This window comes from Meles meles, chromosome 1 (assembly GCF_922984935.1).
Source record: "Meles meles chromosome 1, mMelMel3.1 paternal haplotype, whole genome shotgun sequence".
NCBI classification, from domain to species: Eukaryota; Metazoa; Chordata; class Mammalia; order Carnivora; family Mustelidae; genus Meles; species Meles meles.
In genome coordinates, this window is record NC_060066.1 from 84520034 (window position 1) to 84537937 (window position 17904).

Consider the following 17904-nt stretch of genomic DNA (forward strand, 5'->3'; position numbering starts at 1 on the left):
CGGTCTTTTGACAATTTTTTGTGTTTTTGTTCTTTTCAGACTGGATGGCTTGCTTCTTTGGGGGTCAACTTTTGAGGTTCTCTCCTTCCGACAGGAGTCCTTTATCAGGTATGTGGTTTGCACCTATTTTCTCCCAGTTTGTAGCTTCCCTTTTGGGTCTTCTTCACAAGGTGTTTCACACATGACAGACTTCCAATTCTGATTGTTGGATCATGTCTAATGAATCAACTCTTCTTGAACGGAACATGATTTGATGTCCAGTCGGAGGATTCTTTACCTAGCTGTCCATTCTGGACATTTTTTTCCCTAGAAGATTTATCATTTTACATAGAAGGCGGTGATTAATTTTGAGTTAATTTAACAAATTTTTTTTTCTTTTTGAGAGAGTGAGCATGCGCATGAGTGGGGCGTGGGGTGGAGGGAGAAGCGAAATGAGCATCCTTAAGCAGACTCCCCAGTGAGCTTGGAGCCTGATTTTGTCCCGGGACCCTGAGAGCATGACAAGAGCCGAAATGAAGAGCTGGCTGCCTCAGCGACTGAGTCACCCAGGCGCCACGAGTTCAGTTTTGTACAGAGGATGAGCCTTCGATTGTGGTCCTCGTCCTCCTCGTCCTCCACCTCCACATCCTCCTCCTCTCTGCCCCTCCCTCTTCTTCTTCTCCTTCTTCTTCTTTGTCTCTGGAAGTCCACTTGCTCTAGCACCATTTCTTCAAAACGCTGTCACTCCTCCATTGAATTGCTTTTCCCCTTTGTCAGAATCCCATTGACATGTTGGTGGTTGGTCTCTTTTTGGGTTTGATCCTGTTCCACTTATCTATCTTTATACTGTTCCATTTGTCTATCCCTTCACCAACACCACACATTTTTGATTACTATAGCTGTAGATCTTGAAACTGGGTGGAAGGATTCCTTTGGTTTTCTTCTTTAGTTTTATTTTCTCATCTTTTTCTAGGTTCTGACGTGGAGAGCTTATTGTTTTGAGACAGAGAGAGAGAGAGAGAGAGACAGGGAAGGGGTACAGAGAGAGAGAGAGAGAGAGAGAGAGAGTGAGAGAGAGAGAGATTATTAAACAGCCTCCATGCCCAGCACCAGCACAATGCAGGTTCAGTCTCACAACCTCGAGTTTAATCATGACTCGAGTCAAAATCAAGACTTGGACTAACTGACTGAGCCTCCCAGATGCTCCTCCTCCTTTCTAACATAGGCAGTGATTGCTCTACATGGTGCTGTCCATTGATTGTGCTGTGTCCCACACATTTTCATATGTTGTATGTTCATTTTCCTTCACTTCAATGCATTGAGATTTGACCTTTGATCTTTGATCATCTAGAAGGTTACTTTCTCAGTGTTTGGATATTTGTTAGATTTCTCCTTTGGATACCTAGTTTGCTTTTTAAACATATTTTTTTTAATGTTTAAATTGCACTTCCGAGAAATTGATCGATAGGGTTGTCTTTGTTTCAGGTGTACAATAGAGCGATTCCCCGCCCCTACCCCACCTGCTGTCAGCTCAGGTTGCAGGCACTGATGTGCCTTGGAGACTCAGGTGCACCTCCCCCACCCCTCCTCCCTTCAGCTCCTGTTGCCAGGCCCTGGTTTGCATTGGAGACGGAACCCTCGTAGGGGTTCCAAGCACTTCCTAGAGGCCCAGAAGACACTGGTGATCGGAGACCAAGCCACAAGGCTCTTTGGAGCCAGCTGGGGGCCATCCAAATGCCTCCCCACACAGTTCTGGAGCCGCTGTGGGCTGTCCTGGAGCAGCTGTGGGCTGCTGGGTTGGTGATAGACGAACGTTGGCCACATGTGCCACGAGTCTCTGGGTTTCGCTGGGAGATCCTGGTGTGCACTGCAGTGGTGGTGTTCCTGGGAAAGAGTGCACTCAGCTTCCGAAGAAGAAAGTGGCAGTGTGCCCAGAACGAGGAAGTCTCTGGAAAAGGCATGGAGAAGACCGAACCGGACTCACAAGCCCGTGGAGCTGTCGCATCATCCGAGCCGAAGGCCAGTCCTCTCCCGTTCCAGCTTCTTGCTCTGGCTGCCCTGAATCAAGATGCCGGGTATTGGTCAGTGGGAAACACCACGCAACTGCTGAAGGGAGTTCGGGAAAGGCTGTTGAAGAGCCCTCAGCAGCTGCCTCATGAAAATCCCATCTGTGGAGCAGCCCAGGAAGATGGAGAAGCCCTGGTGAGGAAAACACCAGAAGGCTTCAAGGACAGCCGTGATCTGCAGGCAAGTGCAGACCCGCTGGTTCAGGAGATTGGCAGCTGTGGACAGAGAGTGCAGGACGAGGCAGGGCAGGCAGGCAGGCCAGAGCTTCCTGAAGGAGGAGTGCGGCGGCAGGCCAGCGCTGAGGGCCAGAGCCAACAGCACACCCTCAGCCAGATCCTCCTGAAGGGGATGCATGTGCTAGAGCTGCTTGGAGATCATCTGGAAGGTGGGGGCTCAAGGAGGCAGGTGGAGACTGGCTCCTCCTCCCCTGACCACGTGCCCTCAGGCGCGAGCCCCGTGAACCAATTCAAGCCGTCCAGGGCACTGAAGAAGGCACGTCAGAGGAATGAAGAGCTCCCAAGAAACCCAACAAGCCACCAAGCTGAGCAAGGACCTGTTCCCCTTCGGAACACCCTCCTGGACGGTGAGATTCCGAAGTTGCGCCTGAAGCTTGAGGCAGAGCCGAAGCTGTGCGAAGAGCACCTCAGACACCTGGAGAGGAAGATGATGGAGGAGAAGGCACGCTGCCTGCAAGTGAAGAACGAGCTTGCCAAGGTGCGCAGGAAGGCGGATGCTGCCCACTGGCACTTGGGCCTCTATAGGAACATGGCCGCCGACCTGCACCGAGAATGGCAGCAAATCGCCTCCTTGCATGAGCGGGAGCGCCTCCTGGTGGAGAAGAGGAGTGAGGAGAGCCAGAAGGCTGTCCTGTGGGCAGAGAGGGAGTTCCAAAGGCTCCAGGCCCAAAACCATTGCCTCAGGCAGAAGCTGGCCAACTCTGGGCCCAAGGTCCAGCCTGTCTCCGGGGGGCCTCCTGCTCCTGCTCCTGCTGTTCCGGGCACAGCCTCCCAATACCCTCAAGGGCCAAAGGCTCCCCTGAAACCCAGGAAGCCCAAGAAGGGAGCAAGGGTGCACTGGCCAGACTCCTAGTTCTCGGGTCCCCTGCAGGTCTGATTCCCTTGCCCAGCAGCCACCAACACTCACAACCAGAGCACAAAAGCTCCTGTGCTTACCCCTTCAGCCATACCCATGGCTCCTTTGACTTGAGATCCACCCCATCCTTTAGCCTGATGCTCCATATTCCCTGGAGCCGTATGAGTGTGAGAGAATATTTTTCAGTGTTCAGCGTAACACAAATAAAAATAAAAATATCCAATGGCTGAGACTCCTGCTCCTGAGAATGGATTTGATTAAGGGATTCTATGCCAAGCTAGGGACGGTTTGAAGTGTCTTTTATCGATCCCTTAATCGTGCCAATAACCCAGTGTGTCATGTCTGACTGAGGTTCAGACAGGGGAAACAACTTGCCCCAAGATCACACAGCTAGTGAATTTCAGAGCTCCCGTTCCAAACCAGGGTTGTCTAATGATCACCTGCTGTGCCAATAACTTCTACTACTATGCCTACTACTGTTCTTCTTCTTCTTCTTCTTCTTCTTCTTCTTCTTCTTCTTCTTCTTCGAGAGAGAGAGACAGAAAGGGTGACGGCGCACACATACACACACACACACACAAAGGAACGCACACACATGCAGGCGGGGTTGGGGCCGAGTTAGAGAGATTCCTCGACAGGCTTGGGACTCAAGTGCTGAACCAGACGCTGGTCTGGATTTCCCAGATCACGTGATCAGCCCTGAACCAAAATCAGGAGCCAGACACTGAACTGACAGGCACCCTTGGGCAAGGAACTTCTAGGCAAGCTGCTGAAGGATCCCAGAAGGGCTTGGTAAAATGTTCCCCTCGTTCACGTCCTAGGATGTGATGATTCTATGCAAAGATAATAGTGCATATAATATAATCTAACATAATATATAATAATAGAAGGATGCAGAGATTATAGTGGTGGCTAGCTGAGGTCAAGTCCCAGCCAAGTAGGGAGGGCAGCCTTTAAGGGTCTCCAACGATTCCCATCTTGGGTACACATCGTTTTGTGTTCCATACTCTACCTCTTGCTTCGAGTCAGAACTACTGACTCCCTTGTAAAGGACAGAATGTGGCCAAAGTGATAGGATGTCCCTTCGGAGGTGAGTTTACAAAGAGACTGGTCTCCTCTTGGGCTTGCCCGCCCTCCGTCCCTCCCTCCCTCATCTGTTCCCAGGGAAGCCAGCTGCTCCTTGGGAGCTTTATGCTGGAGAGGCCCATGGGGCAAGGAATGACTCTTTCTTGCTTCCAGCAATGGAGGGCCTCTGGCTGCTCACAGCCAGCTGAGTGAGCTCAAAAGCAGACTTACCCCCAACAAGCCCGCAGATGACTGAAGATCCAGAGGCCCTCTGGACTGCAGCCTTGTGAGAGATCCTGAGCCACAGGGACCTGGCTAGTTGCACCTGGATGGCTGGCCCACAGAAACCATATCAGGTTATGAATCTTGTTTTAGGCCCATTGGTTCGGGGAAAACCTTCAAGAAAGACAGGAGTGGGAAGCCAAATGTTTGGCTTCTGACCCACCCCCCGTCTCCTGGGGTTGAAATTCCAGGGAAATCAAGAGATGGTAGAAACGCCTGAGAGATGAGGGTAAACAATGGAAGAGAGAGGACATCTATGCTGATCGCCATGGATCTCTCTGAGAGGACATCCTCCCACTTGATCCTCCTGTGTCGAAGGGTGGCAAATGCAGGGGGAGACACCTGGCAGTGTGGTCCAAGTCGGCTGAGAGCACTCGACCCAGCCCCACAGAGCCTCCTAGAAGGCAGAGAACGAGCCCGGAAGTTCCCTGGGGCCCCTAGAGAAGGCCCCGAGAGAAGGAGATGAGTTGAAAGCCTGGGACCTGGTCGTTGGACTTCTAGACTGGAGGGGAGATGGCCTGTGGAAGGGCCACTGCCCGCAACCCTTGTTGGACCAGACCCCTCCTGTCTGCTTTGGGAGACTGGGGGTGAATATGAGAATGAATTCATGTAGAAGAGATGGTGTTCTGATGCTTGGTTTCAACTTCTTGAAATCCTTTCAACTTCTTGAAATCGTTGACATTCCTTTTCTCCTTGTCCCCAGGACCACCATAAATGGGAAGGGGCCTTCAAAGAAGCAAAGTGAGAACATCTCTTACAAGGCTGTCCAGTGTCAATATCCAACCACTGCAGTCACTTCTACCCCCTTGGCAGCCCCACTGCTTCCATCAGGACACAGATCCGTTCCTGTACAGGTTTTGGAGCAAACGTAAGTTTGGATTTCTCGCAGAGAAATGCCAAGAGTGCAATGACTGGGGTCCTAGGGTGGTTGCAAGTCTAGTTTTCAGAGAAACTGTGTGGAGGGTTGGGTCACTCTACTGTGCACCCGAAAAGCATATTCTACTGCTTGTTCCCTGGAATTTAACTCCAGGCCTTGAAAAAGAAAAGGAACTGTGAACTGTTTTCAAGAGGGAGCTCTATCATCTTCCATTCCCAACAGCGATGCAGGAGCGATCCAGTCGTTCCACATCCTGCCTTGCATTGGGGAGTGGGGTCTCTCTCTCCCTCTCGGGTGCATTTGGTTTGCATCATGGTGATAGGTGTGCAGTGAGAGCTCATTGGAGTTTGAATTTGAATTGCCCCGATGGTAACTTTTTATGGGATTTCCATCTGTATACTCTTTGGTAAAGGGTTTCGGTCTTTTGCCCATTTTTTTTTGTTTTTGTTCTTTTCAGACTGGATGGCTTGCTTCTTTGGGGGTCAACTTTTGAGGTTCTCTCCTTCCGACAGGAGTCCTTTATCAGGTATGTGGTTTGCACCTATTTTCTCCCAGTTTGTAGCTTCCCTTTTGGGTCTTCTTCACAAGGTGTTTCACACATGACAGACTTCCAATTCTGATTTGTTGGATCATGTCTAATGAATCAACTCTTCTTGAACGGAACATGATTTGATGTCCAGTCGGAGGATTCTTTACCTAGCTGTCCATTCTGGACATTTTTTTCCCTAGAAGATTTATCATTTTACATAGAAGGCGGTGATTAATTTTGAGTTAAATTAACAAATTTTTTTTTGTTTTTGAGAGAGTGAGCATGCACATGAGTGGGGCGTGGGGTGGAGGGAGAAGCGAAAAGAGCGTCCTTAAGCAGACTCCCCAGTGAGCTTGGAGCCTGATTTTGTCCCGGGACCCTGAGAGCATGACAAGAGCCGAAATGAAGAGCTGGCTGCCTCAGCGACTGAGTCACCCAGGCGCCACGAGTTCAGTTTTGTACAGAGGATGAGCCTTCGATTGTGGTCCTCGTCCTCCTCGTCCTCCACCTCCACCTCCTCCTCCTCTCTGCCCCTCCCTCTTCTTCTTGGGCCTCCTTCTTCTTCTTTGTCTCTGGAAGTCCACTTGCTCTAGCACCATTTCTTCAAAACGCTGTCACTCCTCCATTGAATTGCTTTTCCCCTTTGTCAGAATCCCATTGACATGTTGGTGGTTGGTCTCTTTCTGGGTTTGATCCTGTTCCACTTATCTATCTTTATACTGTTCCATTTGTCTATCCCTTCACCAACACCACACATTTTTGATTACTATAGCTGTAGATCTTGAAACTGGGTGGAAGGATTCCTTTGGTTTTCTTCTTTAGTTTTATTTTCTCATCTTTTTCTAGGTTCTGACGTGGAGAGCTTATTGTTTTGAGACAGAGAGAGAGAGAGAGAGAGAGAGAGACAGGGAAGGGGTACAGAGAGAGAGAGAGAGAGAGAGAGAGAGAGAGATTATTAAACAGCCTCCATGCCCAGCACCAGCACAATGCAGGTTCAGTCTCACAACCTCGAGTTTCATCATGACCCGAGTCAAAATCAAGAGTTGGACTAACTGACTGAGCCTCCCAGATGCTCCTCCTCCTTTCTAACATAGGCAGTGATTGCTCTACATGGTGCTGTCCATTGATTGTGCTGTGTCCCACACATTTTCATATGTTGTATGTTCATTTTCCTTCACTTCAATGCATTGAGATTTGATCTTTGATCTTTGATCATCTAGAAGGTTACTTTCTCAGTGTTTGGATATTTGTTAGATTTCTCCTTTGGATACCTAGTTTGCTTTTTAAATATATTTTTTTTAATGTTGAAATTGTACTTCCGAGAAATTGATCGATAGGGTTGTCTTTGTTTCAGGTGTACAATAGAGCGATTCCCCTCCCCTACCCCACCTGCTGTCAGCTCCGGTTGCAGGCAATGATGTGCCTTGGAGACTCAGGTGCACCTCCCCCACCCCTCCTCCCTTCAGCTCCTGTTGCCAGGCACTGGTTTGCGTTGGAGACGGAACCCTCGTAGGGGTTCCAAGCACTTCCTAGTGGCCCAGAAGACACTGGTGATCGGAGACCAAGCCACAAGGCTCTTTGGAGCCAGCTGGGGGCCATCCAAATGCCTCCCCACACAGTTCTGGAGCCGCTGTGGGCTGTCCTGGAGCAGCTGTGGGCTGCTGGGTTGGTGATATCCGAACGTTGGCCACATGTGCCACGAGTCTCTGGGTTTCGCTGGGAGATCCTGGTGTGCACTGCAGTGGTGGTGTTCCTGGGAAAGAGTGCACTCAGCTTCCGAAGAAGAAAGTGGCAGTGTGCCCGGAACGAGGAAGTCTCTGGAAAAGGCATGGAGAAGACCGAACCGGACGCACAAGCCCGTGGAGCTGTCGCATCATCCGAGCCGAAGGCCAGTCCTCTCCCGTTCCAGCTTCTTGCTCTGGCTGCCCTGAATCAAGATGCCGGGTATTGGTCAGTGGGAAACACCACGCAACTGTGGAAGGGAGTTCGGCAAAGGCTGTTGAAGAGCCCTCAGCAGCTGCCTCATGAAAATCCCATCTGTGGAGCAGCCCAGGAAGATGGAGAAGCCCTGGTGAGGAAAACGCCAGAAGGCTTCAAGGACAGCCGTGATCTGCAGGCAAGTGCAGACCCGCTGGTTCAGGAGATTGGCAGCTGTGGACAGAGAGTGCAGGACGAGGCAGGGCAGGCAGGCAGGCCAGAGCTTCCTGAAGGAGGAGTGCGGCGGCAGGCCAGCGCTGAGGGCCAGAGCCAACAGCACACCCTCAGCCAGATCCTCCTGAAGGGGATGCATGTGCTAGAGCTGCTTGGAGATCATCTGGAAGGTGGGGGCTCAAGGAGGCAGGTGGAGACTGGCTCCTCCTCCCCTGACCACGTGCCCTCAGGCGGGAGCCCCGTGAACCAATTCAAGCCGTCCAGGGCACTGAAGAAGGCACGTCAGAGGAATGAAGAGCTCCCAAGAAACCCAACAAGCCACCAAGCTGAGCAAGGACCTGTTCCCCTTCGGAACACCCTCCTGGACGGTGAGATTCCGAATTTGCGCCTGAAGCTTGAGGCAGAGCCGAAGCTGTGCGAAGAGCACCTCAGACACCTGGAGAGGAAGATGATGGAGGAGAAGGCACGCTGCCTGCAAGTGAAGAACGAGCTTGCCAAGGTGCGCAGGAAGGCGGATGCTGCCCACTGGCACTTGGGCCTCTATAGGAACATGGCCGCCGACCTGCACCGAGAATGGCAGCAAATCGCCTCCTTGCATGAGCAGGAGCGCCTCGTGGTGGAGAAGAGGAGTGAGGAGAGCCAGAAGGCTGTCCTGTGGGCAGAGAGGGAGTTCCAAAGGCTCCAGGCCCAAAACCATTGCCTCAGGCAGAAGCTGGCCAACTCTGGGCCCAAGGTCCAGCCTGTCTCCGGGGGGCCTCCTGCTCCTGCTCCTGCTGTTCCGGGCACAGCCTCCAAGTACCCTCAAGGGCCAAAGGCTCCCCTGAAACCCAGGAAGCCCAAGAAGGGAGCAAGGGTGCACTGGCCAGACTCCAAGTTCTCGGGTCCCCTGCAGGTCTGATTCCCTTGCCCAGCAGCCACCAACACTCACAACCAGAGCACAAAAGCTCCTGTGCTTACCCCTTCAGCCATACCCATGGCTCCTTTGACTTGAGATCCACCCCATCCTTTAGCCTGATGCTCCATATTCCCTGGAGCCGTATGAGTGTGAGAGAATATTTTTCAGTGTTCAGCGTAACACAAATAAAAATAAAAATATCCAATGGCTGAGACTCCTGCTCCTGAGAATGGATTTGATTAAGGGATTCTATGCCAAGCTAGGGACGGTTTGAAGTATCTTTTATCGATCCCTTAATCGTGCCAATAACCCAGTGTGTCATGTCTGACTGAGGTTCAGACAGGGGAAACAACTTGCCCCAAGATCACACAGCTAGTGAATTTCAGAGCTCCCGTTCCAAACCAGGGTTGTCTAATGATCACCTGCTGTGCCAATAACTTCTACTACTATGCCTACTACTGTTCTTCTTCTTCTTCTTCTTCTTCTTCTTCTTCTTCTTCTTCTTCTTCTTCTTCGAGAGAGAGACAGAAAGGGTGACGGCGCACACATACAAACACACACACACACAAAGGAACGCACACACATGCAGGCGGGGTTGGGGCCGAGTTAGAGAGATTCCTCGACAGGCTTGGGACTCAAGTGCTGAACCAGACGCTGGTCTGGATTTCCCAGATCACGTGATCAGCCCTGAACCAAAATCAGGAGCCAGACACTGAACTGACAGGCACCCTTGGGCAAGGAACTTCTAGGCAAGCTGCTGAAGGATCCCAGAAGGGCTTGGTAAAATGTTCCCCTCGTTCACGTCCTAGGATGTGATGATTCTATGCAAAGATAATAGTGCATATAATATAATCTAACATAATATATAATAATAGAAGGATGCAGAGATTATAGTGGTGGCTAGCTGAGGTCAAGTCCCAGCCAAGTAGGGAGGGCAGCCTTTAAGGGTCTCCAACGATTCCCATCTTGGGTACACATCGTTTTGTGTTCCATACTCTACCTCTTGCTTCGAGTCAGAACTACTGACTCCCTTGTAAAGGACAGAATGTGGCCAAAGTGATAGGATGTCCCTTCGGAGGTGAGTTTACAAAGAGACTGGTCTCCTCTTGGGCTTGCCCGCCCTCCGTCCCTCCCTCCCTCATCTGTTCCCAGGGAAGCCAGCTGCTCCTTGGGAGCTTTATGCTGGAGAGGCCCATGGGGCAAGGAATGACTCTTTCTTGCTTCCAGCAATTGAGGGCCTCTGGCTGCTCACAGCCAGCTGAGTGAGCTCAAAAGCAGACTTACCCCCAACAAGCCCGCAGATGACTGAAGATCCAGAGGCCCTCTGGACTGCAGCCTTGTGAGAGATCCTGAGCCACAGGGACCTGGCTAGTTGCACCTGGATGGCTGGCCCACAGAAACCATATCAGGTTATGAATCTTGTTTTAGGCCCATTGGTTCGGGGAAAACCTTCAAGAAAGACAGGAGTGGGAAGCCAAATGTTTGGCTTCTGACCCACCCCCCGTCTCCTGGGGTTGAAATTCCAGGGAAATCAAGAGATGGTAGAAACGCCTGAGAGATGAGGGTAAACAATGGAAGAGAGAGGACATCTATTCTGATCGCCATGGATCTCTCTGAGAGGACATCCTCCCACTTGATCCTCCTGTGTCGAAGGGTGGCAAATGCAGGGGGAGACACCTGGCAGTGTGGTCCAAGTCGGCTGAGAGCACTCGACCCAGCCCCACAGAGCCTCCTAGAAGGCAGAGAAAGAGCCCAGAAGTTCCCTGGGGCCCCTAGAGAAGGCCCCGAGAGAAGGAGATGAGTTGAAAGCCTGGGACCTGGTCGTTGGACTTCTAGACTGGAGGGGAGATGGCCTGTGGAAGGGCCACTGCCCGCAACCCCTGTTGGACCAGACCCCTCCTGTCTGCTTTGGGAGACTGGGGGTGAATATGAGAATGAATTCATGTAGAAGAGATGGTGTTCTGATGCTTGGTTTCAACTTCTTGAAATCCTTTCAACTTCTTGAAATCGTTGACATTCCTTTTCTCCTTGTCCCCAGGACCACCATGAATGGGAAGGGGCCTTCAAAGAAGCAAGATGAGAACATCTCTTACAAGGCTGTCCAGTGTCAATATCCAACCACTGCAGTCACTTCTACCCCCTTGGCAGCCCCACTGCTTCCATCAGGACACAGATCCGTTCCTGTACAGGTTTTGGAGCAAACGTAAGTTTGGATTTCTCGCAGAGAAATGCCAAGAGTGCAATGACTGGGGTCCTAGGGTGGTTGCAAGTCTAGTTTTCAGAGAAACTGTGTGGAGGGTTGGGTCACTCTACTGTGCACCCGAAAAGCATATTCTACTGCTTGTTCCCTGGAATTTAAATCCAGGCCTTGAAAAAGAAAAGGAACTGTGAACTGTTTTCAAGAGGGAGCTCTATCATCTTCCATTCCCAACAGCGATGCAGGATCGATCCAGTCGTTCCACATCCTGCCTTGCATTGGGGAGTGGGGTCTCTCTCTCCCTCTCGGGTGCATTTGGTTTGCATCATGGTGATAGGTGTGCAGTGAGAGCTCATTGGAGTTTGAATTTGAATTGCCCCGATGGTAACTTTTTATGGGATTTCCATCTGTATACTCTTTGGTAAAGTGTTTCGGTCTTTTGCCCATTTTTTTTGTTTTTGTTCTTTTCAGACTGGATGGCTTGCTTCTTTGGGGGTCAACTTTTGAGGTTCTCTCCTTCCGACAGGAGTACTTTTTCAGGTATGTGGTTTGCACCTATTTTCTCCCAGTTTGTAGCTTCCCTTTTGGGTCTTCTTCACAAGGTGTTTCACACATTACAGACTTCCAATTCTGATTGTTGGATCATGTCTAATGAATCAACTCTTCTTGAACGGAACATGATTTGATGTCCAGTCGGAGGATTCTTTACCTAGCTGTCCATTCTGGACATTTTTCTCCCTAGAAGATTAATCATTTTACGTAGAAGGCGGTGATTAATTTTGAGTTAATTTAACAAATTTTTTTTCTTTTTGAGAGAGTGAGCATGCGCATGAGTGGGGCGTGGGGTGGAGGGAGAAGCGAAAAGAGCGTCCTTAAGCAGACTCCCCAGTGAGCTTGGAGCCTGATTTTGTCCCGGGACCCTGAGAGCATGACAAGAGCCGAAATTAAGAGCTGGCTGCCTCAGCGACTGAGTCACCCAGGCCCCACGAGTTCAGTTTTGTACAGAGGATGAGCCTTCGATTGTGGTCCTCGTCCTCCTCGTCCTCCACCTCCACCTCCTCTCTGCCCCTCCCTCTTCTTCTTCTCCTTCTTCTTCTTTGTCTCTGGAAGTCCACTTGCTCTAGCACCATTTCTTCAAAACGCTGTCACTCCTCCATTGAATTGCTTTTCCCCTTTGTCAGAATCCCATTGACATTTTGGTGGTTGGTCTCTTTCTGGGTTTGATCCTGTTCCACTTAACTATTTTTATACTGTTCCATTTGTCTATCCCTTCACAAACACCACACATTTTTGATTACTATAGCTCTAGATCTTGAAACTGGGTGGAAGGATTCCTTTGGTTTTCTTCTTTAGTTTTATTTTCTCATCTTTTTCTAGGTTTTGAAGTGGAGAGCTTATTGTTTTGAGACAGAGAGAGAGAGAGAGAGAGAGACAGGGAAGGGGTACAGAGAGAGAGAGAGAGAGAGAGAGAGAGAGATTATTAAACAGCCTCCATGCCCAGCACCAGCACAATGCAGGTTCAGTCTCACAACCTCGAGTTTAATCATGACCCGAGTCAAAATCAAGAGTTGGACTAACTGACTGAGCCTCCCAGATGCTCCTCCTCCTTTCTAACATAGGCAGTGATTGCTCTACATGGTGCTGTCCATTGATTGTGCTGTGTCCCATACATTTTCATATGTTGTATGTTCATTTTCCTTCACTTCAATGCATTGAGATTTGATCTTTGATCTTTGATCATCTAGAAGGTTACTTTCTCAGTGTTTGGATATTTGTTAGTTTTCTCCTTTGGATACCTAGTTTGCTTTTTAAATATATTTTTTTTTAATGTTGAAATTGTACTTCCGAGAAATTGATCGATAGGGTTGTCTTTGTTTCAGGTGTACAATAGAGCGATTCCCCGCCCCTACCCCACCTGCTGTCAGCTCCGGTTGCAGGCACTGATGTGCCTTGGAGACTCAGGTGCACCTCCCCCACCCCTCCTCCCTTCAGCTCCTGTTGCCAGGCCCTGGTTTGCGTTGGAGACGGAACCCTCGTAGGGGTTCCAAGCACTTCCTAGTGGCCCAGAAGACACTGGTGATCGGAGACCAAGCCACAAGGCTCTTTGGAGCCAGCTGGGGGCCATCCAAATGCCTCCCCACACAGTTCTGGAGCCGCTGTGGGCTGTCCTGGAGCAGCTGCGGGCTGCTGGGTTGGTGATAGACGAACGTTGGCCACATGTGCCACGAGTCTCTGGGTTTCGCTGGGAGATCCTGGTGTGCACTGCAGTGGTGGTGTTCCTGGGAAAGAGTGCACTCAGCTTCCGAAGAAGAAAGTGGCAGTGTGCCCAGAACGAGGAAGTCTCTGGAAAAGGCATGGAGAAGACCGAACCGGACGCACAAGCCCGTGGAGCTGTCGCATCATCCGAGCCGAAGGCCAGTCCTCTCCCGTTCCAGCTTCTTGCTCTGGCTGCCCTGAATCAAGATGCCGGGTATTGGTCAGTGGGAAACACCACGCAACTGCTGAAGGGAGTTCGGGAAAGGCTGTTGAAGAGCCCTCAGCAGCTGCCTCATGAAAATCCCATCTGTGGAGCAGCCCAGGAAGATGGAGAAGCCCTGGTGAGGAAAACACCAGAAGGCTTCAAGGACAGCCGTGATCTGCAGGCAAGTGCAGACCCGCTGGTTCAGGAGATTGGCAGCTGTGGACAGAGAGTGCAGGACGAGGCAGGGCAGGCAGGCAGGCCAGAGCTTCCTGAAGGAGGAGTGCCGCGGCAGGCCAGCGCTGAGGGCCAGAGCCAACAGCACACCCTCAGCCAGATCCTCCTGAAGGGGATGCATGTGCTAGAGCTGCTTGGAGATCATCTGGAAGGTGGGGGCTCAAGGAGGCAGGTGGAGACTGGCTCCTCCTCCCCTGACCACGTGCCCTCAGGCGGGAGCCCCGTGAACCAATTCAAGCCGTCCAGGGCACTGAAGAAGGCACGTCAGAGGAATGAAGAGCTCCCAAGAAACCCAACAAGCCACCAAGCTGAGCAAGGACCTGTTCACCTTCGGAACACCCTCCTGGACGGTGAGATTCCGAAGTTGCGCCTGAAGCTTGAGCCAGAGCCGAAGCTGTGCGAAGAGCACCTCAGACACCTGGAGAGGAAGATGATGGAGGAGAAGGCACGCTGCCTGCAAGTGAAGAACGAGCTTGCCAAGGTGCGCAGGAAGGCGGATGCTGCCCACTGGCACTTGGGCCTCTATAGGAACATGGCCGCCGACCTGCACCGAGAATGGCAGCAAATCGCCTCCTTGCATGAGCGGGAGCGCCACCTGGTGGAGAAGAGGAGTGAGGAGAGCCAGAAGGCTGTCCTGTGGGCAGAGAGGGAGTTCCAAAGGCTCCAGGCCCAAAACCATTGCCTCAGGCAGAAGCTGGCCAACTCTGGGCCCAAGGTCCAGCCTGTCTCCGGGGGGCCTCCTGCTCCTGCTGTTCCGGGCACAGCCTCCAAATACCCTCAAGGGCCAAAGGCTCCCCTGAAACCCAGGAAGCCCAAGAAGGGAGCAAGGGTGCACTGGCCAGACTCCAAGTTCTCGGGTCCCCTGCAGGTCTGATTCCCTTGCCCAGCAGCCACCAACACTCACAACCAGAGCACAAAAGCTCCTGTGCTTACCCCTTCAGCCATACCCATGGCTCCTTTGACTTGAGATCCACCCCATCCTTTAGCCTGATGCTCCATATTCCCTGGAGCCGTATGAGTGTGAGAGAATATTTTTCAGTGTTCAGCGTAACACAAATAAAAATAAAAATATCCAATGGCTGAGACTCCTGCTCCTGAGAATGGATTTGATTAAGGGATTCTATGCCAAGCTAGGGACGGTTTGAAGTGTCTTTTATCGATCCCTTAATCGTGCCAATAACCCAGTGTGTCATGTCTGACTGAGGTTCAGACAGGGGAAACAACTTGCCCCAAGATCACACAGCTAGTGAATTTCAGAGCTCCCGTTCCAAACCAGGGTTGTCTAATGATCACCTGCTGTGCCAATAACTTCTACTACTATGCCTACTACTGTTCTTCTTCTTCTTCTTCTTCTTCTTCGAGAGAGAGAGAGAGAGAGAGAGACAGAAAGGGTGACGGCGCACACATACACACACACACACACAAAGGAACGCACACACATGCAGGCGGGGTTGGGGCCGAGTTAGAGAGATTCCTCGACAGGCTTGGGACTCAAGTGCTGAACCAGACGCTGGTCTGGATTTCCCAGATCACGTGATCAGCCCTGAACCAAAATCAGGAGCCAGACACTGAACTGACAGGCACCCTTGGGCAAGGAACTTCTAGGCAAGCTGCTGAAGGATCCCAGAAGGGCTTGGTAAAATGTTCCCCTCGTTCACGTCCTAGGATGTGATGATTCTATGCAAAGATAATAGTGCATATAATATAATCTAACATAATATATAATAATAGAAGGATGCAGAGATTATAGTGGTGGCTAGCTGAGGTCAAGTCCCAGCCAAGTAGGGAGGGCAGCCTTTAAGGGTCTCCAACGATTCCCATCTTGGGTACACATCGTTTTGTGTTCCATACTCTACCTCTTGCTTCGAGTCAGAACTACTGACTCCCTTGTAAAGGACAGAATGTGGCCAAAGTGATAGGATGTCCCTTCGGAGGTGAGTTTACAAAGAGACTGGTCTCCTCTTGGGCTTGCCCGCCCTCCGTCCCTCCCTCCCTCATCTGTTCCCAGGGAAGCCAGCTGCTCCTTGGGAGCTTTATGCTGGAGAGGCCCATGGGGCAAGGAATGACTCTTTCTTGCTTCCAGCAATGGAGGGCCTCTGGCTGCTCACAGCCAGCTGAGTGAGCTCAAAAGCAGACTTACCCCCAACAAGCCCGCAGATGACTGAAGATCCAGAGGCCCTCTGGACTGCAGCCTTGTGAGAGATCCTGAGCCACAGGGACCTGGCTAGTTGCACCTGGATGGCTGGCCCACAGAAACCATATCAGGTTATGAATCTTGTTTTAGGCCCATTGGTTCGGGGAAAACCTTCAAGAAAGACAGGAGTGGGAAGCCAAATGTTTGGCTTCTGACCCACCCCCCGTCTCCTGGGGTTGAAATTCCAGGGAAATCAAGAGATGGTAGAAACGCCTGAGAGATGAGGGTAAACAATGGAAGAGAGAGGACATCTATGCTGATCGCCATGGATCTCTCTGAGAGGACATCCTCCCACTTGATCCTCCTGTGTCGAAGGGTGGCAAATGCAGGGGGAGACACCTGGCAGTGTGGTCCAAGTCGGCTGAGAGCACTCGACCCAGCCCCACAGAGCCTCCTAGAAGGCAGAGAACGAGCCCGGAAGTTCCCTGGGGCCCCTAGAGAAGGCCCCGAGAGAAGGAGATGAGTTGAAAGCCTGGGACCTGGTCGTTGGACTTCTAGACTGGAGGGGAGATGGCCTGTGGAAGGGCCACTGCCCGCAACCCTTGTTGGACCAGACCCCTCCTGTCTGCTTTGGGAGACTGGGGGTGAATATGAGAATGAATTCATGTAGAAGAGATGGTGTTCTGATGCTTGGTTTCAACTTCTTGAAATCCTTTCAACTTCTTGAAATCGTTGACATTCCTTTTCTCCTTGTCCCCAGGACCACCATGAATGGGAAGGGGCCTTCAAAGAAGCAAAGTGAGAACATCTCTTACAAGGCTGTCCAGTGTCAATATCCAACCACTGCAGTCACTTCTACCCCCTTGGCAGCCCCACTGCTTCCATCAGAACACAGATCCGTTCCTGTACAGGTTTTGGAGCAAACGTAAGTTTGGATTTCTCGCAGAGAAATGCCAAGAGTGCAATGACTGGGGTCCTAGGGTGGTTGCAAGTCTAGTTTTCAGAGAAACTGTGTGGAGGGTTGGGTCACTATCCTGTGCACCCGAAAAGCATATTCTACTGCTTGTTCCCTGGAATTTAAATCCAGGCCTTGAAAAAGAAAAGGAACTGTGAACTGTTTTCAAGAGGGAGCTCTATCACCTTCCATTCCCAACAGCGATGCAGGAGCGATCCAGTCGTTCCACATCCTGCCTTGCATTGGGGAGTGGGGTCTCTCTCTCCCTCTCGGGTGCATTTGGTTTGCATCATGCTGATAGGTGTGCAGTGAGAGCTCATTGGAGTTTGAATTTGAATTGCCCCGATGGTAACTTTTTATGGGATTTCCATCTGTATACTCTTTGGTAAAGGGTTTCGGTCTTTTGCCCATTTTTTTTTGTTTTTGTTCTTTTCAGACTGGATGGCTTGCTTCTTTGGGGGTCAACTTTTGAGGTTCTCTCCTTCCGACAGGAGTCCTTTATCAGGTATGTGGTTTGCACCTATTTTCTCCCAGTTTGTAGCTTCCCTTTTGGGTCTTCTTCACAAGGTGTTTCACACATTACAGACTTCCAATTCTGATTTGTTGGATCATGTCTAATGAATCAACTCTTCTTGAACGGAACATGATTTGATGTCCAGTCGGAGGATTCTTTACCTAGCTGTCCATTCTGGACATTTTTTTCCCTAGAAGATTTATCATTTTACGTAGAAGGCGGTGATTAATTTTGAGTTAATTTAACAAATTTTTTTTTCTTTTTGAGAGAGTGAGCATGCGCATGAGTGGGGCGTGGGGTGGAGGGAGAAGCGAAAAGAGCGTCCTTAAGCAGACTCCCCAGTGAGCTTGGAGCCTGATTTTGTCCCGGGACCCTGAGAGCATGACAAGAGCCGAAATGAAGAGCTGGCTGCCTCAGCAACTGAGTCACCCAGGCGCCACGAGTTCAGTTTTGTACAGAGGATGAGCCTTCG